This window comes from Corvus cornix, chromosome 13 (assembly GCF_000738735.6).
Source record: "Corvus cornix cornix isolate S_Up_H32 chromosome 13, ASM73873v5, whole genome shotgun sequence".
Lineage (NCBI taxonomy): Eukaryota > Metazoa > Chordata > Aves > Passeriformes > Corvidae > Corvus > Corvus cornix.
The window spans coordinates 824,685-849,833 of record NC_046343.1 but is presented as its reverse complement, the minus strand read 5'-3'; the positions used below and the strand labels follow the sequence as shown (position 1 = coordinate 849,833).

Genomic DNA, 25,149 nt, shown 5'->3' with positions numbered 1-25,149 from the left:
CGCTGGCCCAGGCTGGCAGCCAGGATGCTGCTCCTGCCCAGGACAGGGAGGTGCTGGGCACTGCCCACACCCCAGCACCCCCAGGAGCATCACTGCACCACTGAGGGCCTGGAGACTGAGAAGGGGCCATGGGAAAAGTCCAGCAAGGCAGGAGAGAGAGAGGGAAAAATACAAACTGCTTAAGAGAGAGCCCCACTGCAGGTTTAATGCCAGAGCCTTAGAATGCAACGGAAAAATCCCATTGGCTTCAGAAAAAAAATCAGCCAAAATCCATTACAACCTTTCAGCCTGGTCTCCATTTGCTTCAGTCCTTGTGCAGGTGCATCTAACCCAGAAGGGAGAGCTGGCCGCCTTTCTGAGAGGGGTGGAGGGTTTCCATGCAAGGACTTGGGGAATCAAAAATCTGAAGACCAAAAAAGGGTCTCCGCAGTTCTCAGACATCCCTGTCATCTCCAGGCCCCTGGAGTTTGGTTTTCCTGTATATCTAACCCTGATCAAGTGGTCTCACCAGCATTTGAATTTTCCTTTTCCTGAGTATCATCATGTTACTCAGCAATTCTGCCTGAGATGTCCTGGATGGATCTTCTAGTCCTTGGTGTCTGTGGCCTTGAAATGCTCAGAAAGAGTTTTTCTTCCCCTTAAGTCACCCTTCACCCAGGCAATCCATACTTAATTCTTTCCTATTTCTTCACAAATCGCATCCCAGCTTTAACTGTTTTAGCAGCTCTTGGAATCATCTCCACCTCCGCAGCCCTGGCAGGTGAGCAGGGCCCCAGTGGAGGCTGACATGGATGCTCATGGAGACACAGCTGCATTTGCTCTGCACCCAGCACCTAAACCCAGAATCAGGCTGTACTTCCATCCCATGCAGTCTCAGAACCAGAATTTAACCTACCGCTAAAATCTCTCTCAAAGTCTGTGTTTCCCACGTGATGCTCCCTCATCATAAGGATTTGATTTATATCCTTGGTAGTCCGGCTCCAGAAATGGCAGTGAGGCACTCTCCCCCTCTCCGCCCCTTCCAGGACCCACAGCTGATGGGAGAGCTTGGCTGTAGGGATGGGAAACGCCTCCCTGCAAGAGTTAGGTCAGGATGACAAATTTTAATTCACTTCTTCTAAATATCTCCAGGTTATTTTCCCCCCAAATGGCCTGACAAACTTCATCATCTTCAGTTCTCTGGCAGTAAAGCCATGGTACCAAATTTGTTGTGCCTTCCCTCCCACCCACCAGCTTACGATGGCAGGGGCCCAGCCAAGGTTTCCAACACGTTGGCGTGGAAAGCACTGCCAGCCTTCTGCTGTTCCAGGGAAGGAAAGCTGCGGGGTTTGATAGACAGCTAGATAGATGGATACAGCCAGAAATATGCTTAATTATGCAATGTCACATTTCTGAGTTATTGATACTGTTCTCCCTTTTTGGAATAACAAAGATGCATTTCAAAACCTGAGTTAAATTACAATACGGGACCAAATCTATTCATTTGGACTATTTAAATGGAGGGTTTTTTCTTCAGTAGATGTGGTCTTGACTGTGCAGCGCAGCTCAAGTGATGCTGTTAAAATCCTCCACCCACCACTGGTGCGTTGAAAATTAGCCAGCCCAGAGCTGCACACTATTATTACTTAATACATGTTATCTGTGATCAAACACCATTCCTGATACAAGTATTTAGGAATTCGCTTTTAAGCTGTATTTTATGGGGATTTTTTTACTAAACAAGTCACGCATTAAGCTGGGTCATCAGAATTGAAGGGAAAGCCACTGAACTTTGCATCTGGAGCTAAAATAGAACCCTTAAAAATTCCTCTCCAAGCTTATCGTACAAACCTATTTAAACCTTCACATGACTAATTATGGCGTTCATCTGCCAACATCTAAATATCCCCCTACCTCTGCACTGGAGTGCCTGGCACAGACAGAGCCCAGACCTCACCCCAGCACCCAACAGCTGCGGGTCCAGCTCACGGCTGCTGAATATTCCCCGGGCCCAGGGGTTCAACTCCACCGCCTGTGCTCGGCCTCAGGAGGAGATGGGGAGCCCTGGGGGTGAGGGCTGGGCTGGAGGGCAGGGGCTGGGCCCCCTGCCCTAGGACCTGCTCAGCCCAAGCACTGTGGGCTGAGCTCTGCCCGTCACACCAGGAACGAACAGCCCTCCCCTGCCACGAGCAGGAGAACGGGACCTGTGCCCTCGCCTCTCACTGGCATTGCATTCTCCTTCTCACCCCATGTCTTAAGAAACAACAGAGATGTTATTAAACAAAACTAACCTTGTGTACCTTCATGGATCTCATCAATTTTCATACCAAGTCTGCTGGGCTTCTCACCAGGAGGGGAAGGTGTCATGAAGCGACTGCTCTCACAAGCCTCTGCTGTTGTCTCCAGCACAGAACTTCAGTACTGGCAAAGCACAAGAGTACACACAGTGAGGAACATTGATTTTCCAAACATGAAATTTATCAAATGACACAAATCAGCTGAATGACATGAAAATATATCTGGAGACTTCATAATGTCACCTTCCATCCTGTTAGGGATTGACAGACACTGGCTGAAGAGAGCTGCTTCAAGCTGCAGAACACCATTGCAGGGTAAGATTATTCTATCAGTTTAATAGCAGCTATTTTCCTGTCTCTTAGGGGTTTTCTTTCCTTCTAATTTTACAGCTGTTACACTAGTGACATGCTTTCCACTATTCTAGTTAAAATTGCATCCCATTCTCAAATCAAAGTGCATTTTGTTATTCACTGAGGGAGGAGATGGAAGAATTCCTGTTCCATCACATCCAACAGAAGGGTGGGAAGGAAACTAAGGCAGAGCAATCCCTCAGCACATGGCTGTCTTGGGCGAGGAGACAGTGAGCATGAACCTCATCTTCTGCTTCACTTTCAGCCCTTTCTGAGCCAAACTCCTGCCCTGGCTCCTTCAGGGGCTCCCTTTGTCTCGGTCCAATGCCAGGGAGGAGTTGGGGCAGTAGTCCCATCCCCTGGGTATGTCCTGAGTACTCACACTCCTGCTGAGACCAGCAGGCTCCTCAGCAGCTCCCAGGGCATCCGAGACAGCCAGGGCCTCCTCAGAGGAATGAGATCCGGTGTGAACCTGCTGCCCTTGGGCTGGTTTTGCATGAAGAGAGAGGAGCTGGGGCAGCACAGCCTCCGAACATCCATTCAGGGCTCACTCCTGCCTTAGCACAGCAGAACTGAAAGGCTTTTGAGAAAATACAAAATGATTCTTTACCCTGTAAGCACTGCATTGGTTTCTGAGGCAAAAGGCTGCCAATGGATGTTCCTGCTGCAGCCAAACCCCTTTGAGGAGCATCCAAGTAGCGGCGTTTTGGGAATGTTCTCGGGCAGTCCAGCATCTTCCTAAATTTTTTCCTCTCCTCCTTCTGTATTATATATTTATTGCTATTGTGCCGGTCAGCAGCAGCTTCTGATATTTCTTCTCAGACAAGACCACGCTTTGGCTTGAATAGACAATAGAATTATTAAAATTATTCCAGTTTAGACCAGAAAAATAAAATATCCGAAGTTTTCTCCCTCCACTTCAGTTTCATTGCACAGAAACTCCTCAATATTTTTAAAAGCTTGATCTGTTTTTCACCATTAGTATCAAACTTGATCTAGAGCAAATGAAGCCAAATGAAAGAAACTTACACTAATTTCTGATTTGCTTAACAGCGTGTTCAGCTCACCTCGAGTGCCATCAGCCTCATTTTCCTAATAGCACTTTTTCTGCAAATCGCTTTCAAATAATGAGGAGCTGAAATAAAAATTTTCCACAAAGAAAAATTGGTAGAAATAGATTGAATTGTTTGTAGCAGTACCCTTAATATCAAAGCAACTATTAGTCAATAAAATCTAAAATTTTTGAAAAGGGACTCTGAAACTGAACTCAAGAATCATTATAAAGCTCATTCTCTGTGCTCTAAACTAAGGGAAAAAATTGGTTTTTCTGTGTTTACATTGCATTTCCCCTCACTTAAGTTGCTTTGGGAGAAAACAAAACTTTATATTATATAATTCCAAACAGTAACCATTGAGATGATTAAATGAATTTTCCAAAAAGGTTCTGTAGTCTGGAACAGCTCAGGACTTCATTAGATAAGCTGTGCTTCCCACACAGCCCCCCAGATCCTGCCACCCACAGAGAAGTCCCCTTGGAAAGGCTTTGGATTGCATGGGAATGAATCCAAATATATGCTGAACATACTGGAAGGACAAGGGGCGATGCCTTCCCCCTTTCCTGGAAGTGTCCCAGGCCAGGCTGGACGGGGCTTGGAGCACCCTGGGACAGCAGAAGGGGTGGAACGAGATGGGCTTTGGGGTCCCTTCCAGCCCAAACCGTTCTGGGATTCTGTGACACCTGGGAAGGACAGGGGACAGACGTTGCTGTGGCCCTGGCCATCCATCCCCCATCCTCCTCCAGCCCCTGCCGTGTCCCAGCGGGATCTGCCCACAGGGAATGACTCCCCTCTCTCCCCGCACAGCCCCGGGGCAGCTCCCACCCCGCTGCACTCCCAGCGCCTCCTGCAGGGAATGCTCCTCCATCCGTGTCTCTGGTGGCCTTTGCTGCGCTCCTTACTTGGCTTGAGCTCGCTCCCCTAATTAATGTTCCACACTAGCTACGAGCACAGTGACAAGTGCTGCTTGAGACCTGACAAATAACCTGCTCCCAGCCACCCCCTCACCCCACCCACCCTGCCAAGCAGAAGAGATGCCTTCAGAGTGCTTCGAAGCAAATGAATACCCAGCATGGATCCAATTTGTATCTTCCACATTTAATACAACTTGATGGGAGGCTGAACTAGGATAACACCAAACTAAAAATAGCTGCTCCTGTTATCAGAATTGTTCACTAATGCTGACATGAGCCAACATCTGCTTTTATTAGGAACTCACAGAAGTAATTTATCTGAATGAAATTGCAATATAAAATTAGTACCATGCACCTGTGCCTATTGCTTTGGCTGATTTGAATCTGTACACAGCTTTCAAAGCACATCAGAAACACCAAATGCATCCTGGATGCTCCTGCTCTCACATGCTGAGTGTGTCACACACTGGCACGTGCACAGAGCTTCCCTCTTTTCCAGGCAGAGCTTCCTGCCTTACCCTGTTCCCAAAGGAGAGCCCCTGCAGGGAGAGCTGCTGGGGCGAGGGGGTCCCCCCACATGGTTCTACCGAGTGGGGTTGGAGAGATTTTACCCCAACTAATGGGTGGGAGCACTGGAAAAGGAACAAAAACATTTCGTTCCCTGGCACGTTTTGTAGATTGTGTTCTAGCTCCCAGGCCATCCCTGTCAGTGACACTGTGCCAAAAATGCAGTGTACCTCGTCCTGGCGCAGGGTCCTGCTCTCCGTCTCTGCGGTGGGGCACAGCGACACCGCTGCTGCTCTGGGCTCCACAGGCAGCCACTGCCCATGGAACAGATGTGCAGCTGCTGGGGAGAACAAACACAAACAGAGGTTGCAGGGCAGAACCTGTTTACTCAGTTGGAAATATCCCCAGCAGCACCCTGGAGAAAGCAGCAGCAACTGGAAACTGCTTTGCTTCTCTGGGAACAACAGAAGGCAATGGGAGCAGTGCTGTGGGATTGAGGGGCCTTTCCCATTTTCTTTGCACAGGTTCTCTGTTCAAAGTGCCCCACAGCTGCCATTGGGGCATCCTGTGCCCAAGCACGGCTGCTGCCTGTCCCTGAGACAGCATCCCCGGGGCACCCGGCTGCCGCTGGACCCTGCGGGCAGCGACGTCCTCCGGAGAGGAGCGAGGGCCCCTCGGGGCTGGGGCTGTGCCGCTGTGCTGGGGTGTCAGCACTGCCCGCCCGGGGCTGCACCCCGAGAGGGGCCGAGCTGGGCTGGAGCCTGGGGGTGCTGACCCTCACTGCCCTCGGAGGGACCGGCCTCCAGCCAGGTGACCACGGGCTGCAGCTGTGCCGTGGCATCACAGCCATGGCTGAGGGGCTTTCATTAAGCACTCAGGCAATACAATCTAACTTAAAGTGCATGTTCCTGCCTTCTAGGTGTGACCTGCCGCTCCGAGGCAAGACTGATGCCACAGTGTCAGAGCTGTTCTCAGGGGTCCCCAGAGCTGGTGGCCCTGGTGAGCACCACGCAGCTGACCACAGAGCTTAGGCTTAGCCTGGGTCTGAAGTTTTTTTCTGCAGCCTGAGCCCCTGCATAACTCAGTAAAGGCCCTGCTATCTGGGAGTACTTGAATATAAAATATATCTCCTTTAATCAAGAATTGAAGCATTGCTCACATTTTACACGTGCTGAAGTCCCAGGGGAGAAAGAACTTTATGCTCACCTTTAACTGAAACCTGACCTCAATCTGAGCAGCCTTCAGGGAATGGCTGGAACTGGGGCAGGTATAAGAGGTCTCCCTAGGCAAGAGCTGTAAAAGTTTAGTCCCTCTGTCCCAAAGCACCCCATCCCTCATCTCAGCTCCTTCCCTGCACTCCTCAGGGCAGTCTGAAAGCTGCTGCCCATCCTCAGAGAGCGGCAGCAGAGCCCCCACACCCTCACTGCAGTGCCACACCTGCCCCACATCTGAGCACTCCAGAGATGCAGGTCCCAACCCTCTGAAGCCAAGGCTTGGCATCTCCAGCATATTTGCAACCTGCCCAGCGAGCACTGGGGGGAAAGGCTGCAGCTTCCTTCTAAAGGACGGAAAAAGAACCAGCATTTTATCTGCACTGCTTACTGGCACTGGGGCTTTCCTTGCCTCTGTCCCAAAGCAAGGCAGTAACTCAGGTGCCATTTAATTAAATTAATCCATCTGAAATATTCACCTTGCACCAGCTGGGTATAACAACCTACAGAGCCTGCTCCAAACACGGTAAGTTGCTGCTTCAAGTCTGAGCAGAGACTGAGAACACAGCGACTACAACAGGTACAGCAGGGACACGCAAAGGGATTTTAATTGCCTGCAACTCCGGGACTGTCAAACTGCAGGATGAGGAGGGAGAAGCCTTTATGGTTACCTCACAGTTAGAGATGAGTGGGGTGTTTGAGCTTGAAATGCTTTTACGCGATAAGGGGCTTAAAATAGTAATCAACTTTTCTCATTCAAATAGAAATGTGTTTTTCTCTCCCGTGGCTTCCTGCATGTGCTGAGCCGGTAACTAGGTCATGGAGGCAGGAGGAGCCGGGGGAGGAAAATAACTTCTGTATCCTGGGGATAATTCATGCAGCCAGTTCCTCTGCTGCGGGGCACAGCAGGGCTGGGACCAGGAGCGGGGAGGTTCCTCCGAGGCTGATGGGCACCAGGGATGGGGGTTCCCACCCCGAAATTCCCCCCGTGCCGCACCCCACACGCAGGAGCTCTCCAGCTGTGCCCCGGGGGGCTGCGGCCTCTGGCACGGGGGGCCAGGGCTGTGCCGGCCAGAAGCAGCCGCTGCTGGGGCTCCGGCCGGAGCATCACTGCCCGCAGCCCCGGGCCGGGCGGGCAGGGAGCGGCCGGGAGGCAGAAACGCTCCGCAGCCCAAACCTCAGACCCGAGGCGTTGCTTTCCTAAGTGCTGGCCTATCTATTAAACGGCCTCTAGGTCATGAGGGAAATTGCACGGGCGCGCCCTCCAGGCTGGGAAGGTGCCGGCCATCAGGGGCAGGTTGGTGTCCCAGGGCAGCGCTGCAGGTCCAGCCCAGCAGCGTCTGCTCACCACCCACACGTGGCCAGCACCAGGATCCAGGCTCACCTCCCCACTGGTGAAGCTGCCAGGGACAAGGAACAGACCCCTCAGGATATTTCGCTTTCTGAAAATTAGATTTAAAACACATTACCCAGGAACAATACATGTATTTTAGTTCACAGGGATGGGATAATCATGATACACGTAAGAAATGCTTTACAAAATCCATGTTTGCATTCCTACACCTGTAGGTGTGCACATGCCTCAGAGCTGACCATGTGCAGATAGCCTGTGCATACAACTGCTCTCCTGGTCCCCTGCAGCCTCCTCCCACCACAGGATGCTCTCCTGGTCCCCTGCAGCCTCCTCCCACCACAGGATGCTCTCCTGGTCCCCTGCAGCATCCTCCCACCCCTGAGCTGGGCTCCACTTCCCACCCCGGAAACCAAGAGGCTGAGTCCTCCAAGCCAGGACAGACATTCCACCTCTAGCAAGCAACAAAATGAAGATGTCAGTTACGAAGGAGAAGCTGCCAGGTTTATTAGAGATGTGGCGAGCAAATTAGAAACATCCTCATGTGGAGAACCGTTTAACATATGCTTGGAGTTTTTTTCATCTATTCAAACCCAAGACCATCCCCACGCTACCTACCTGTGACAGGTGTATCACAGTGAATCCCCACGTTTCCAATTCATTTCTATCTTCCAAAGGAACCTTTTTGGCAAATAACACAGGGAAACGCTGCCAACGATTCCCTCCAGTGTGTGGTGACGACTGGGCTGCGGTTCTGGAAGTTCTACAGATGAGTCCTTCAGATCGAGTTAGTGTCTCCTCACTGCTCCCGACCGTGCCATATTGCAGCTAATTACTGATTGCCTTCTCTGGAATTTATTCATTAAGACAACAACAAAATGCATAATGCAATGTGGCAGATCCTCAGCAATTCACACCAGCCTCCCATGGCAGCAGCCACATTCCTGCTACAGCACCGGAGAATTTAGATATGCAAATGGGCAGATTGTTAGTTTAGAACTGAAAACAAAACGAGAGAGATTTCTCTTAACAATTCCTGCGGAGCTGGTTGGGTGGCTCCTGTGTGAGCCTGGGTAAGAGAAGCACCATGGGCTCTTCAACTGTTTTCAGCCTGCAAAGCACTTTGAGCTCTTCCTGTTTCTCAGGCATTTGCATATTTTCTCCAGCATTTAAATTCCAGTTCTTCTATCCTGCAACCAGCATTGCAGCTGTCACAAATTTGTAGGCACACATAATCATACAAACGATTTGTGTATGCAGCCAAGCAGCTGCATGTGTATAAGTGCCTGTATAATGAAAATTATATTATAATTAACATTGTATTGATATATTAATGTACAGCTATATTAATTATAAAGCCTGTTTATTTCTAGGTATAATATTTCAAACCATTTACAGTAAAACTGCAAAATAATGTTGTTTTATTTTTCATGATGTCTACAGTGGATGAAGTATGATGAAATTCAGATATATCAAATACTGAATGTAGGTATCTTATTAAGTACAAAACATTTGCTCTGGGATGCACTGGAGAAGGAGGCACATGAGAGAGTCATTAGGGACTCATTCAGGCTGCAGTTTATAGAACCAGAGAACTTGGGACTCCATGAGCTCCCCAAGACCCAGGAGTCACAGAAACATGGAATGGTTTATGCTGGAAGATCATCTCATTCCACCCCCTGCCATGGCAGGGACACCTCCCACTGTCCCAGGCTGCTCCAAGCCCCAATGTCCAGCCTGGCCTTGGGCACTGCCAGGGATGGAGCAGCCCCAGCTGCTCTGGGCACCCTGTGCCAGGGCCTGCCCACCCTCCCAGGGAACAATTCCTTCCCAAGCTCCCACCTATCCCTGCCCTCTGGCAGTGGGAAGCCTTTCCCTGGGTCCTGTCCCTCCAGACGCTTGTAAAGAGTCTCTCTCTTCCCTGTACACTTCAGGTATTGGAAAGCCACAGTCAGATCACTCCAAAGCCTTCTCTTCTTCAGGCTGAACAATCCCAATTTCCTCTAGGAGAGGTGCTCCATCCCTCTGAAGGCCTCTGTGGCCCTGGCTGGCCCCTGCCCCCCAAGAACAGAGCAGTATTACAGACTGCAGCCTTGGAGTGAAGGTTTTGAGACAGAGACCAGCCCTAAGCACAAGCTCCTGCCGGGCTGGTGTCCAGCAGCTCTCAGCTGACATCATCACAAACACCCAGCTGCAATCCAGGGCAGGGGTGTTGAATCCAGGTGTGGCTGCCCCTGGATCCCTGGAAGCATCCAACATGAGGCAATCACTATGGAGATGGGAATTTGCTTCCCCAAAACCCAAGTAAAGCTTGAGGCACACCAACCAGAAACATCAGTCATGAATAAAACAACAAGGGAAAAACCCCAAGGTTATCTTGAGGTGATTGTAGGTTTTCAGTGGAAGGAGCCGTGCCATGGCACATCTCACAGATGTGTAGGTAACACCCACAGATCAGTGCCAGGTCTAAACTGAGCCAAGCTCACTCCTGCGGGAGCTCTCGGTGTGCAGCCCAGGGGGAGCTCTCTGTCCACTGCCCTCGGGCCAGGCCAGAGCACAGCTGGACGACACGGAGCCACCAGGACACCCTGCCCTCGCTGCCCTCCTGCCCATAGGTCAGCAGGTCCTTGCTGCCCACTCAGAGCCGAGTGGGGTCAGGAGGACCCCACCAGCAGCAGGACACACAACCCCACAAACACAGACCTGGCCTGCAGGGACAGGAGTCCCCACTCCTGCTGCAGAGAGGACAGCAAAACACTCAACCCTCGCCTGGAGCTCATTTGGGACGCTTAACACAGAGGAAATTGGGATGTTTGTTTTCTCAATGCCTGGCTTTCCTCACTTGAACAAACCCGAGTCCAAAGTAGCTGTGCTGGAAGTGCTGACGTGCTCCTGCAGGAGCAGCCATCCCAGTCCACACACAAACCAGCCCTGGAGCAGATGGACACATGAAATAATTACAGCTGACAGCTGACAACACTAAGAAGGTGTCAGTCCCACAGCAGAACCCTGTCCTTTGAAGAACACATTTAAAATTTTAGCTTAAAAATCCACACGCACACTCAAACCCCCACACTGTTTGAACTGTTTGTTTTCCTTCCCTTTCCTGCTCTTTCCATTTTCCTGAGACTCTGTCCTCCTGGTTTCTAATGAGCAACTGCCCAAATTTGAGTTATAAATGCTAAATATACAACCTTAAGGCTGCACTGGAATCAGGTTTTTTTATCAGGTACCTTTCTTACTCTGCAGTCCAAATATAAATATAAAGCATTTATTTTTTCCAACTTTACTGCATATTCCTGCTTTCTACTGACTCTGCTCGCATTAATTCAGCAGCAGGTTCCCAGAGAGGAGCTCTGCCCTCAAGCACTGGTGGTGCCTTTCCATCTACTCCAACAACATACATCAACATTTTATAAAAGCCATAAATATGCTGCAGTCTAGTTTTATCTTCTCTCTTTGAACATGCAAATAATTTGACTCCATCTTACCGAACCACTCAATAACCAGTGATAGGAAGAGCAGGGTAATTTACTGCCTGGTGCTGGCAGAGGAGGGGGGAGAAGGGGCGGGTGGAGATGCTTTTCTGTCTGAGGCACTTTGTGTGAACAGTGCTGCTGCTGGAGAAGTCTCACTTCTTCTCAGTCTTTCATCCCTGTGCACTTTTCATCTTTTCCATGTCTGAGAGAAAGAAACCCTTCTGTGCACGAGCTCCTGCTTGTTACCACGCTGCTGTTCCCTCCCCATTCCCATCCCCTCACTCAGTCTCACTCCTGCACTCAGACCCATTGTCCAGCTTGTGCCTTGCTCAAGGACCTCCGCCAACCATCCAGACACCAAGAGCATCCTGCATCAGAGGGTGGCCCTGGCAAAGCGTTGGAGCAGGATGTTCTCCCCTCGGAGAGCACCAGCACCGGCCCTACCCGCCGGGAGCACGAGCCTCAGCCTAGTTTTGGGGGCACAAAGGCACCCCAAGGCCAGGACAGGCAGAGACCCCAAGCCTGTCCCCTGGGGCCGAGCAGGGTCCCCTGGGGCCCCACAGCCACCAAGGCCAGAGAGCTCTGGGCTGTGGTTGCTCCTCATTCAGCCTTGCTGCCCACAAGTGCAACACACAGGGAATAGCAATGGCCCTGGCACCGGGAAAGGACTGGAGCATGGAACGGGACCATCTGCAGCCGGCTGTTGCAGGACCACAGTGGGCAGAGCCTGCAAGCAGCAGGGCCAGAGGGCTGCGGACACAGGTCCTGGGGACTGCCGGTGGGGCACTGGAGCTGACGAGGTGCCCAGCTCCAGCACAGCAGCCCCTGCAGCCAGGGGCCCTGCAAGGGGGGTCCTGGGGACCCAGAGAGCCCCTCACCACCTGCCCCAGGCTGTGCTCCATCCACAGCGTGTGGCCAGAGCCCCGGCCCAGCTGACCGTGCACACAGAGCGTCCCCCAGCTCCGTAACTTTCTGTTGTCAATCAGGCAAGGAAACAGCAGCAAGCATATGGCAAGGAGAGGTGAGCTGGCAGGCCAGAGCACGAGCAGCAGTCCAGGCTGGTGTTTTCCAGAATTACTTCCACTGTCTCTAATTAAGCTCTCCCCAGACTCACCGGCTTGGCGAGATTAAAGCAGAGCGATCACACCGAGGAGCCCGTGCAGCTGTCCCTGCAAGCACTCACGGTTCTGGGGCTGAATTCGCACAAAAACACATTACAACTGCGCTCTGCAAAGCCACAATGACCTACTTTCCAGCCAATTTACATGTACTCCATGGGTGCCTTGAGTCACTCTATAAACAGAATATCATTTTGCCTTTGGTAGACAAATGTAACCTTTATTGGAAAAACCAGAAATCCCTCTTGTCCTGCAAAGGAGTTGTTCCACTGGGAAATAGTGCCCCATGCCCTCACAGCCCCACGGGCACAGCCCAAAGGCTCCTCTGTGCCACCCACAGCCTCCTACAAACACGCACCTAACCAGCCTTCAACTCCATATCAGCAGAGCTGGGAGAGCTTTTCTGGTGGAGTTTGGTGTTTTCATTCCCAAACACCAAAGCTTTGGAATTGCACCTGAACTTCGGCTTCCTTCTTTCTCTAATGAGGGCTGCAGCCTTGTCAGCTGAGAGAGAAGAATCTCTCTGCTCTCCCTTGTTAAATGCATCCTTTCCCAAACTCCCATGCAGTGTAGGTATTCGAATGTCCTAATTTGTCTGATAAGCCATATCAGAAGAATCTGCTCTGGTGGTGCTGTGTCTCCTCGTGGCCATGAAGAAGAGCATCAGCTGAGGCTGAAGGAAGGCCATGGCCACTGTAACAGGCAGAAACCACCTAACAGGGTGGAATGCAATAAACAGCGCTGGGAAGAAAACACTCAGGCACATTTCCAGACAGTAATGATGAAACTTAAACTGCTGGTGAAATTGTATTATTATTAGGTATTATGATTCAAATACCCAAAAAAAAAGTTCTACTCAACACATCTAAGAAACAGCAAAATACAGGTTCTGGGATACACAAAACCCAAAAACCTTACTGATCAAATGTTCACCTTCAACACGTGTATTCCTATTTCCACTTTTATTTTATCTTTACAATTGTAGGATGCCCAGTTTTGGGATGGGAGCTGGTGCACCATGGCCAGGCTCTGCAAAGGCTTTTCCCTGCCCTCTCCTGGTGCCTGTACAGGTGCGAAGGGAGAGAAAGGGGCACCACTCAAACCTCTCCTACTCGGGTGCCCAAGGGCAGCAGCAGAGGCACAGAGCAGCCACCAGCAGGGTGGGACACAGGAGCTCAGCCAGGGCAGCAGTGGCCATCCAGGCAGGACCCCCTGCACCCCACAGCTCAGCACCCACTGGGCCAAGGCAGATTTGGAGCCTCCTTTTGTGCCTACACCTGAAAACCGGCCTGCAGCACTGCAGCTGCTTGGCAGCAATTAGAGAAGGGGTGTTGGACAGCAAGTTCACGTCATTCACACACCAACCCCACCTCCTTCCACCCGTCAGTTCAGCTTTACCAGACGAGCTTTGTTGTAACATTTAATAAGTAGTAGAATTCTGCTTCTTCCTCTTCTGCCTTAAAGTCAAAGCAAATCAACAGCTGAGGCAGAAAAAGGCAGGGTTAGATGGGATATTGGGAAGAATTGGTTCCCTGAGAGGGTGGGCAGGCCCTGGCACAGGGTGCCCAGAGCAGCTGGGGCTGCCCCTGGATCCCTGGCAGTGCCCAAGGCCAGGCTGGACACTGGGGCTGGGAGCAGCCTGGGACAGTGGGAGGTGTCCCTGCCCATGGCAGGGGGTGGCACTGGATGGGCTTTAAGGTCCCTTCCAACCCAACCCATTCTGGGACTCTATGATAATTCAGTTACTGCATAAATAAAATATCGAGACTTGAAATCATTTTGAAGACCCCAAGAAGGAAGCTGCCTATAAACAACCCATGCCGAGCAGAAATGCAGCACACCAAGCTCCCAGAAAGTTCAACTTGCAAACTAATTACTCTGTGGAGATACCTGTTTGGGAGGCTTTTGGAGGCACATGTGTGTTCTTCCAGAACACAACAGCTAAGCCAGGAGAAAAACAAGAGTCCTGCTATCCAGCCCTCACTGGGTTTCATTTTTTGCTCCACTTCACAAGCAATAACTGTAGGATGATAAGGATTTGCAAAACAAACAGAAAGCTGCACAGTGCTTGTGTTTGGAAGCTCTGAGCGTGAAAATCCATTTCAGGTCCTATCTCCCCCCTTGCCGAGATAAACCCCTCCTGAGCGTGCTGCTTAAATCTCCTACAGAAAAAAAACAACCCCAAAGCCTGTTATTTTCTTGGCACAACTGCTCTCAGAGCAGCGACCTGAGCACCCCCTCTAGCCATGTTTTACATTTGCCCAAGTTCTTCTCCTCAAAGTTTAAAGCAAGAAAATGGAAATTGACCCCACAAAGCACAAAACCAAGCTGGATTCACTGATGCTGCTCCCAGCAGGGCACCATGGAGGGATTTCACTTCCATCTCCTTCTTTTGCCTCCCCTTTGAAGGTAAATAATTTCCAACATGCAGGGTGAAATGAGGCTCCTGAGGCAGCAGGGCTGGATCCCACTCAGCTACACCTTGAGGACCCCACTCAGTTATCAAACACCACAACAAAATGCTGTATTCTAACCCTTCTAACCCAAAAGCATGGTCAAATTTTACATCAAACAAGAGTAAAGGAAATTGGACAAATACAATGGAGGGAAAATCCACTGGGACCCTAAATGCTCTGCAAGTTTAAAGTGCTGAAAGCAGCTGGAGGTGGACATGTGTTTGTTTGGGCGGACATGGAGGGGTCTGCCTGGCTTCTCTCTGTGTCACAGCCACTGCTGGGGAGGGCCTGGGAGAGGACTGTGCTCATCCCAGAGGGAGCCAGCAGGACAGCACCTGGGTCACCTGCATCTCTAGCTACACACATCCTGTTCAGGAGGAGAAGAGAATAAAGCTGTTTGCCTTCAAAAATTCAGCATAGAGTTTTATATTCTGAATAATAAAGTCTCAAAGGAGAGAGAAGCAATTTTAACTTAAAATTATGTCATTCACTCAGTCATTACCATTTTTTAGCAAACACATTGCTCTGTCTCTGCACTACCAATCCTCAGTTCTCCCTCTGTATTTCTGATAGTTCTAAGCTAATTAATTTCCCACAATAACAACCTCCCAGGGACATACAGCTGGATAATCCTCAGCCCCTCCTGAAGTTAGCTTCCTGTAGGGCTGGGGAGCAATTACTACTCATTAATCCTCTGCCATGCACAGACACAACGGGATTTGGATCGATTGTTTTTGCAGGAGCACCATAAGAGAAAACAAGAGAGTGTGGGGTCCCTGTAAACGGAAACTTTATGGGGAGATGGCATCAGGTGAGAGGCTGGCGTGCAAAGATGGGCACAGCTCTTTAATCTTCATTTACACACAGAAAAAGGAGGAGCAGGGTGCAGCCTGGGGACGTTTCTGTGATCCCCTGGGGCACCAGGATGGGAGACTCCTCCAGACCAGGAGCACAGGCAGGTGCCCCCTCACCAGGGACATCCCACAGCCATTGATCCTTGTGCATCCCACACATCAGCTGACACCAAAGCTCCTCCTGCATGTCCCAGTGGCAGGAACAGCTGCTAAAACCAGAGGGGTGACTGTCACTACACTATCAGGGAGCACCCCAGCTTGTACTGTGTTTCGTGGGAGCGAAAAAGCCCCTGAGTTTCCTCAGAAAAACACCACAAAAGCCTCAGGGGGACAGTGAAGGCCAAGTTGGCCACCCTCAGGAACAGAACATTGCTCCAGGGTCCCACTGCTGGCTGGCTCTGCAGGTCACACATAGGGGAATCATTCTGTACTAACAAAGAGAAAAATACCATGCAGAAATACCGCACACAATACATGTGCTAATAAAATCGTATCACATTAAGAGTGACAAGCACGTTTTGGCAGCTCCCTGTGTATCTCTGAAGCTTTCCTTTGCATAGAGCAGAGTGGAATAGTTTAAACAACATCCAGACTGAGCAGCAATTGGCCTTTCCTGGGAATTCCCACAATAACAACAGCAGAGGCCAAACTGTTTTCACTGACAGGTATTGTTTTTCCTGAGGTGTTTGTTCAAAATACCAGTCCAGATACCTGGAAAATTGAGTCTACGCCCATGAAACTTCCAACAGCAAGGGAGACATGGCTTAAATTCTCCAAACAGCAGCACTGCTGCTGTTAACACAGCATTATTTCTAATTGTGATCCTTACAGATGCAAACCCCTGTATGAAATCGCTGCTTACCATCCACAGCACCAGTGGGCCGCGAAGCTGGCAAGGAGCATTCCTGCTGCGCCCCTGGGGAGGGCAGGGAAGAGAGCCCCAGCTCTTAAACCAGCTGCACAGGCAGGATTCCAGCTGGAAAAGACATCCAGAAAAGCACTTGTCAGGGTGGAGCAACAGGAACCCAGCAACACTGGGGGGCACAAAGCACAGCTGAAATCGAGTGCTCATTCAGCTTAACTTGGGTAATTTATTTTTTCTCTGATGTCCAGCTCTCTTCAAAATTTACATCTGCTGACTGGATTGGAGCCTTTCATGTTCTGTTTTTGAATTATATGTTGCATATGTTACAGTGCAAGAAATTTGACTTTTCAAATGCCAACAAATGGCTACAAAATTGGCCCCTCGTGAATAACAGCCCAGCAGCGTTTCCATGTAATTATTTTGCCCAGGAATTTAATTTGCGAGACATGAAAGTTCTGCTGGATGAAAGAGCAGCGCATAATGATCCCTAAACACAGGGAGAGGCAGCCGCTGCTCGGGGCGCTGGAGCTCGTGCCCCCTCCCCGGCCGTAAATCCACTCTCTGCAGCCAGGAGTGTCTGTGCCACAGGCTGGGGCGATGGGACAGCAGCGCTGCGTTAGCCAGGGCTGCGAGTGTGGGAGCCACCATCACCACCCTGCCAGCCACAGCCCAGAGGCACCTCCGTGTTACTGCAAACCACTCATGCCACGCGCAGAATTCAGGGTCAGGCAACGACCAGGGGGGTTCCGGCAACTCTATCACCCAAATTATAACTACTGTTAACTGTCACAAAACCCCAGAATGGTTTGGGTTGGAAGGGACCTTGAATCTCACCTGTGCCATAGCAGGGACACCTTCACCAGACCAGGTTGCTCTTAGGAAACAAAAGATCATTTTATCATCTTAAAAGACAAAACACCAAATAAAATCAGACAAAACAATACAGAATAAAACCCATGGAGAATCACATCCACTGTCACAGAGCCAGTCCCACTGTCCCTGGGCTCGAGGACACAGGGCTGAGCTCCCCCAAGGGCACCCTGTGCCTGGCCCAACCTTGTTCCCCAGCTCCTCACTCTCCGTCTCAAGGCTCAGCAGGCACTGACTGAATTGAAAGCAGATGGCATTTGAGGCATTTCATATCACTTTTGTCCTGATTCACTCCAGATAAAGTTCTTATATAACTCTGACATTTAGTGTCTCAATCCAGGGAGAAATTCTCCCTTCTTTGTCCTGTACTCTCACGCTTTTTTCATCTTTTTTAAGATTTAAATGTTGACCATGTCACTGTTGAAATAGATTAACTCTTGTAGCGATGAGGGGAAAGCAGTCCAGGGAACAGGACATGAGCTGTCTGATCACCACGTGTCAGTCCAGACTCAGCCTGAGGCAGGGGAGCAGCTCCAGGAGGGCTGGAGACAGCGAGTGGCACTGGCTGCTGGGTGTCACAGGAGCCAAGGACGAGGCTGGAGCTGCTGGGGACCGGCAAGGACAGATATTTTAGCCAAAAAATACCAACCAAGCCATCAGCCACCTCTGAAATGGCCTCCTTTTAGGAGGCTGACATCATTAGAGCCTCTATAGGGTCACTAGAGAGGGAGCAAATGCCTAACTTAGGTAACCTAAGTCACCCTAAATTGCAGAACCTCACCAGGAGAGCCCAGACAATGAGCACACTGACTTGGTCACATCATCCAGCTTTAAGGAGCCGTCTACTTCAACCTCATCAGGTTCCCACCACAAACTCCTCCAAGGTGTGGAATCTCTGGTTTGATTATCCAGACTCTTCCCAGGAACAATTTCCTTCTTTTGAAAGGAAAAAGTAAGTGAAAAAGAGAAAAACCAAATAAAATCATCTTGGATTTTGAATTGAGGCACATTTCTATCCAGAACAAGCTTTATTTAATATTTGTCATTGTTAAACTAAGCTCAGCAAAGTGCTTTCTCTAAAGATCGACAAAAGCTGTAGAAAGACAGCAGCAAAGACAAATCATGGGATTATGAATGATGTGTAGGAATAGAACACTGGTGGGTATTCGGTCAGTAAGATCACATCGAGCCTTATGGGATCCCGAGACTCCTGGCTAAATCCTGATGAACCCAAATATAAAGTAACGGAAATGAAAGCTTAATTCTGGGCTTAATTTTGACACTTTTGTCTTGGAAACTTTCCAAGGTAGGCTGAATAACCAGAGACAGCAACCTTGGAAAAGCTGTGAACCTCCATAAGATCTTCATCAACCAATCTAGATGGAAGTGTCTGAAGGAAAAAGTAATTCACATGGAAAAACAAACAAACCAAGCACTCCAGAAAATATCAAATGCCAGTAAAACAAGGTCACGTTTTCCGTTTCATCAAATACCCAGGAATACATTTTAAACAAGATTTGCCCATGTCTACTGCAGAATGCTTTGTCCTAATCACATGTTACAGAGAATGTAAGTAAATTGTTTTTCAAAAACAGTTTCCTGACCATGAGATATTAATCTCACGGCTGTTTGGGCAGCTGGAGCTACACATCCTCTCACAACAGCAGCTTTCACATGGGTCAGATTGGCCAACAACTGCTGGGTTCCTAAAAGCAAAGGGGCTGCTTGGACGTTCTGTGATGGTTTGTTCCAGCCTGCAGCAAGGGGGTTTCACTGCTGCTCCAAGTTTGCCCCTAGAATACAGCTTGCAGGCAGATGAAAACTAATTAGAAGAGAAAATGGATTGATCTCAAGGTGACAAAAGGCACTGGTTATCCCAGGAAACCTGAAGCTGGCGAGTTAAACACATTCTGCCCTCCCACCGCTTGTGCCTCTCCACCTGCTTTGAAAAGTCAGCTGGGGCAGGCACAGGGCAAGGCCAACGAGTGCTCTTTGCTCTGGATGACTGGAAAATAAATTATTTGTCACTCCAGGCTCGATACAAGAAGAGCACCAGCAGCTGCTGCTGCCAAAGCTGAGCTGGCAACTCCATCCTCCCTCAGCCCCAGCAGGAGCCACCGGCATCTCCTTCCCGTTCTCCTGGGGCACCTCTGCGGGGGCAGGATGTCCTCGCTGGCCACATGCACAGGGGCAGAGCTGCGTGTGCACCGACACCAGGGCACCACAGTGCTTGGGTCTGAACATCTCGTGTGCTTTGTTTAAGCAGCAGTTATCACCAAATGGGTGCAAGCTGAAAATAAAAATAGAGAAAGAACAGTGGTGTCTGTTGAAAAGATCTTACCTCTCCTCGAGACACCCCAGGAGCCATGCCTGGGGCAGAGAATTGAAATATTAGTCTCTGTGAAACTGGTTACGGGCTATTGGTTAATGGGCTAAATTAGCCTCCGTGAAAAATTACCCCATTTGACTTTATCATAAGTCTTTGGCCACACACGTTCCGAGGAGATAGAGATCCATTAATTAGTGCTCGTTATTGCTGCCTCAGGCGGCGTTCCTTTCGCCTGAGCTCTGGCACTTGGATTCACAGCGAATTATTCCCCATGGAATATTCCCACCCCCACACCCAGGGGCTCCCAGAGACACCCAAGCCCCAGGTAGATTTTCTGCTGTTATCCAAGGGTCACTAAGGGTCACTTTGGGCCATTTTAGGGCAGGATCCTTCATTTCCCCCCTGCCCATTGCAGATGGGCTCCGTGCCAGTCACACATCCCCAGTTTGGCTTGTTCTGCCCTTTTCCCTCCCTGTCCCCCCTCCCCTCACACAGTGATGAGGCTCAGGAACTTGTGGGGTCACATGCCCCCCCTCGATGACCCCACCCTGTCACCCAGGTCCCCGGGCAGGTTCTCCCCGTGGCTGCGGCATCGCCCCTCACCCCCGGGGACCCGAGGGCCCCGTCCCACAGCCCGGGATCACGGCTGCAGGACAGGTCCTGGCTGCACCCAAATTATCTGCACCTCCCTGGCACGGGGGTGGGCCACACTCCAAAAATGAAGAGCCCCTTGAAGACAGTGACAGTAACAGCCCCAGTCAGAGCTGCTGGGGAGGGGGTGAATCCTCAGGCTTGGCAATAAAAAGCATCTTTAGAAGTTCATGGATATTTTCTGGGGAAAAATGTAATATTAATCCTAAACACTGAGATAAACAGCCATGCTACATTTAAAAGATGCTCTATTTATTCTAGGGATTTTTTTTAATTATAAAATCAATGAAGTGTTAATGATTTTAAGAATTACTTCAGCTCGCTGGGACTTTCAAAACAACTTTTTTTAGTCTATGGCATAAATTCATAAGCTGCTCAGTTTGACCAATTTGTCAAGACAATTTCCATTAGTAAACATGAATATTTAATGAAAGGGAAAAACGGCATGAGCAACTTCACTTAAGCGACTAATGACTTACTGGAAAACAAGTAAGATACATTAATATGCCGCTTCTTTAGGTATTTGCAGAGCCCAACCACCTAAATATTCAGTGAGCTCCTTATTTTACCTTGTCTTTATTTATGTATCTTTATCTGTGTGTCTGCCATTGCATATAGTTGTCAGCAAATCCACTCAAAAATAAACCACTTTTAAAAAATTTAATCCAGTCACTGCTGCTTCTTTCCACGTGGCTTTCACAAGAGGGCCTGAAAGTCCCTTCTCCTCCTTCACTGCTAAATTGGCCAATTTGTTTGTTTGTTTAACGGCAAATACAAAGGCCTGACCGCCTCACAGCACTTGTTAATGTACTGAAGGAGAGAAAAACCAGAGCAAGACTCTGAAAAACTAACTCTAGACCCAGGAGCTGTTCCACATCTTAAACCACAGCAGGCTACCAGGAGCAGCTGGCCGATACCAGGCTCTGCTCTCAGCCGTCCCCTGGTGTGACATTCCCCTATGGAAACACCTCGGGGCATTTTAGAGAAAAATACCAGCGGAGCGGGCAGAGCCGGTGCTGGAGCAGGACCGGTGATGGATATCTCTGCCCAAGGAGACGAGAGAATGGTGCCGGAGTTCGTGCACGTGTTGCTGCTTACTCCCAGCCACGAACTGAGCAGACAGCACCAGCGACGCCCTCCTGCCTTTCCCGCTGCTGCCCGTGGTGGGGGGGCCCCGCCGCCGTGTCCCCAGCGCCGCTGCCCCACGGGCACCCCTCTGCCCCACGGGCACACCCCGCCGCCCCATCCCTCTGCCCCACGGGCACCCCGCTGCCCCACGGGCACCCCTCTGCCCCACGGGCACACCCCGCCGCCCCATCCCTCTGCCCCACGGGCACCCCTCTGCCCCACGGGCACACCCCGCCGCCCCACGGGCCCATCCCTCTGCCCCACGGGCACACCCCGCCGCCCCATCCCTCTGCCCCACGGGCACACCCCGCCGCCCCATCCCTCTGCCCCACGGGCACACCCCGCTGCCCCAGGCGGGGACGGCTGCTGTCACACCGGGTGTCAGAGCTGGTACCGAAGCTGCGGCTCTGCTGCCCTGCGCTCTCTGCCTCTCCGCGGGCAGGTCCGGGGCTGCTGTCGGGGCTCGGTCCCGGGTTGCTGCGCAGGCAGCCCCGGGCACACCCGGCTCATCCACACGCACAGCAGCTGGAAAAAGTCATCATTGCGATGAACACAATTACACCACTTGAGAGGGAAGCTGGCGTTCCCCAGGCAGCAGCTCTCCTCCCAACTGACCTCCCTCCGCCACAAATCGCTTTTGACAGGCGCTCACAAATCCTAAAGTGAAAAGCTGTTTCCTTTAGTCACTATCCCCGTAAAATACACTGACTCTCTTAATTACATGCTTAGTTTTTTTCCAAACGCTCTACCCATGCATGTAGGCAATAACTCAAGCTCAGAGGCAAGGGACCATGTAATAGAGCAAGAGCAGTGCAGCCAGGTGGAAAACAACCCACCCCAGTGCCCACGGGGCCGGAGACTCTGGTGGGGCCAGCACCAGCTCCTCGGGGACACCTCCCACACACGGCAGCTGAGCTTTGGTGCTGGGGACTGTTTGCTGTCACTGGCGCTGCAGAGCCGCAGCACAGAGGCCGCCAGCCAGCAGGGTCACGCACAGCTCCTGTTCTCATGGGGGTACCCACGGTGGGCTGCCCGACCACACTGAGGACCCAGGAGTCCAAATTCCTGCCGGCTGCATCTGTGATTTGTGTGCCAGAGCATCACTGGGGCACTACTGACACTCTCTGAGGGTCAGACACTCCCAGGGCTCGGCACAGCTCTGTGCTGGTGTGCCCTGGGGGAACACTGTGCCCAGTGGTGGCCATTATGGATGAAATACGGGCGTAAAGGCTCACAAAATGAAGGGATTCTCAGTCCCATGTTAGATTCACTGGGCTCTTCCCCAGTGCTACCAGCAGCAAAATCAGCAGGGCCAGGAGCAGGCAGTGGGACAGGAACCTCACAGTTCCATAGAATGCAGGAAAAATCATGAAAAAACAACATTGCCTTCATTCTCCTTCCAAAATACAGAAAGAGAAAAACCATTGCACTTTCATATTCCTCTTTACCTCAACAGAATGATAAAGCAAAGGGTTCAGAACACAAATACCTGCGTAGCTCCTCCATCTCACCCCATAAGGGGCTCCTCTCCCACAGCACACCCAGCTGCTCTGCTGGGGAGCAAGAAATACCTCAGTGACTTTTACAGCCTCATCTGCTGAAGCTGTGTGTCCTGGGCTCCACGAGAGGCGGTGCCCCTGGTAAATCCCCAGGTTCCCCACAGGACTGGGAATGCCTGAGGACAGCTGCATTCCTGGAAAGCTGCAAGGGATCTCAGCGTTATCCACAAGAACGGCACCAATCGATGCCTGGCAGATCAGAAGGGAGAGGGAGCTGCTCTTAGCCAGGGCACACCGAGATGAAACAGTGGTGGTTTGCTTAAAGGAACACCCGACTGACCTCTAAATCTTCATAGATAATCTCTACTGAGCATTTTGTGTGCCCTAACTCAAGAACATCAAAAGCATTCCAGCCAACCGATTTTATGTGAATTTGATATGGATTTACTCATGGCGGAGTTTGTTTGAAGTCTGCAACAAGACACCTTTATGCTCTTTCACCCCAAAGCATCTTTCTGCTGTGCTTCGAGGTAGACTAGCAAAAAAAAAAAATTAGAAAAGAAGACAAACAACCCAAATCCAAAAATTAAGAAGCAATTAAAAACTATTCCTCTGAAAGGAGGAAATTACAAGAAAATACGACTGATTTTCCATATACTTCCTGTGGTCTACCCACACATTTATGAACTCTGGTGATAATACTTAATCATGGTCATTATCAGAAACAGAAAGTACAGAAAGCATTTTCTATTTCTGTATAGGAATGGAAAACTGTCTTTAGAGCAAAACCAGAGCTGGGGCTCTTTCTGATGTCCAGAGCCAGGGACACACTGCAGACCAAAGGACAAGAGGAGCTATGAAATCTCAGAGCTCTGATGGCCTTTCTGAAGGGTTTGAGAGCCGGCAGCACTGGCCCAGCCCCAGGTTTTCAGTAATACACGCCTTTAAAAAGCATCATGCTAAAAACCTTCCCACTTCCAAACACCCAGGCTTGAACCTGCAGTGCTCCAGCCCTACTAGAGAGGGGAGCAGGAGGGGTAACAAGGGTGAACTAAAGGAAATAAGGATGCACACAGAGGAGCACTAAGGATTCTTGGGAGGAGGAAGAAAGAGAAAAGATCAGTTAGACACAGACTGGACTCACAGTTCCAGAATTCTGTACCTAACTCTACCCAAAGCTTTTTCAGTTATTTATCCAACTCTACCATGACATCTTCCAAGTCCATCCCCCCTAAAAGCAACAGAAATAACTACATCCTCACAACTTTTCAGAGAGTTCCCTGCAGTTCTCTGAGTCACAGCCAAAATTCTGTCTGAAGCAGTTATTTTGGGTATGACTTTATCACCAGGGAATGAAGGAATTAAAAAAATAACTTCTTTTCTGGTCAAAGAGTTTATTGCCACGTCTCATATTTCATTCTGAATTTCATTTTTTCAGTACATTCCTTTTCTGGAGCAACATTCATGGAGATGATATAAGCAGGGTGCTTGGACAGCAGCTTTCCAGTACAGGGACTTTATTTGGAAGTGTACAAAACCCTAAGAACTAATAAAATATTCTTGACTCCCAAGGCAAAGCATGTGCAAGATAAGAAGGGTCAACCCTGAATGGATTATAAACACACAAGTGTCTCCAAATTCCCTTCCTCCACCCAGTTTTTAATACAAAATAGGATAAAATACAAAAATAGCTTTGAGCATGCTTAAAAGTTTAATCTTGGAGCGGAGGAGCTGGGAGTGCTGCTGGGATGCCTTATCACAGCACTTTGCCTGCTGCACGAGATCCACCGTCCCGAGGGGAGGATGGAGCAGGGCAGGACAGGGCACGAGCCTGGCGGGGTGCAAAGCAGGGCTGCAATTACACTGGCACCAGAAAACACACACTGCAAGCTCTGCTGCTACTTCCTCACAACAAGAAGCAGATCCCACCCCACAGTGCTGTGGGGAGGATTCATATCCACACCCCAGGGCAGGCAGGAAAAAACACTGGAATTCATTACACGTGTGTATATATAAATTGAATTCATTGTACATCTATACATAAGAAAACTGGAATTCACTGCACACATACATAAGAAAGAATTCATTGCACATCTATACCCACACAAACACTTCAATTTAATGTGCACAAGTAAAGCTTTCATTTTCATTAATTTGCACGATAAACATCTTCACTAATTATGCACTGTGCTTACACTAATCACCTGCCTGAAGCCATCAGATTTTATGTGGGGC

General features: G+C 50.0%; 1 long non-coding RNA gene across 9 annotated transcripts in view; it reads right to left on the bottom strand.

The window, feature by feature from the left end:
* Positions 1 to 16,817, bottom strand: part of LOC109950901 — a 28,436-nt gene extending 11,619 nt beyond the window's left edge. For 2 of the 9 annotated variants that reach the window (XR_002273124.2, XR_002273122.2), the window contains exons 1-6: positions 8,284 to 9,330; positions 7,699 to 7,756; positions 5,334 to 5,443; positions 3,238 to 3,466; positions 2,271 to 2,400; positions 896 to 1,074 (exon numbers count right to left, since the gene is read on the bottom strand). This is a non-coding gene — a long non-coding RNA (uncharacterized LOC109950901). Of the gene's footprint in view, positions 1 to 895; positions 1,075 to 2,270; positions 2,401 to 3,009; positions 3,208 to 3,237; positions 3,467 to 5,333; positions 5,444 to 7,698; positions 7,757 to 8,283; positions 9,332 to 16,434 lie in introns of those variants that run through there. The other 7 variants (XR_005603081.1, XR_002273123.2, XR_002273121.2 and 4 more) reach the window with 6 other exon arrangements.
* Positions 16,818 to 25,149: the final 8,332 nt, after the last annotated feature.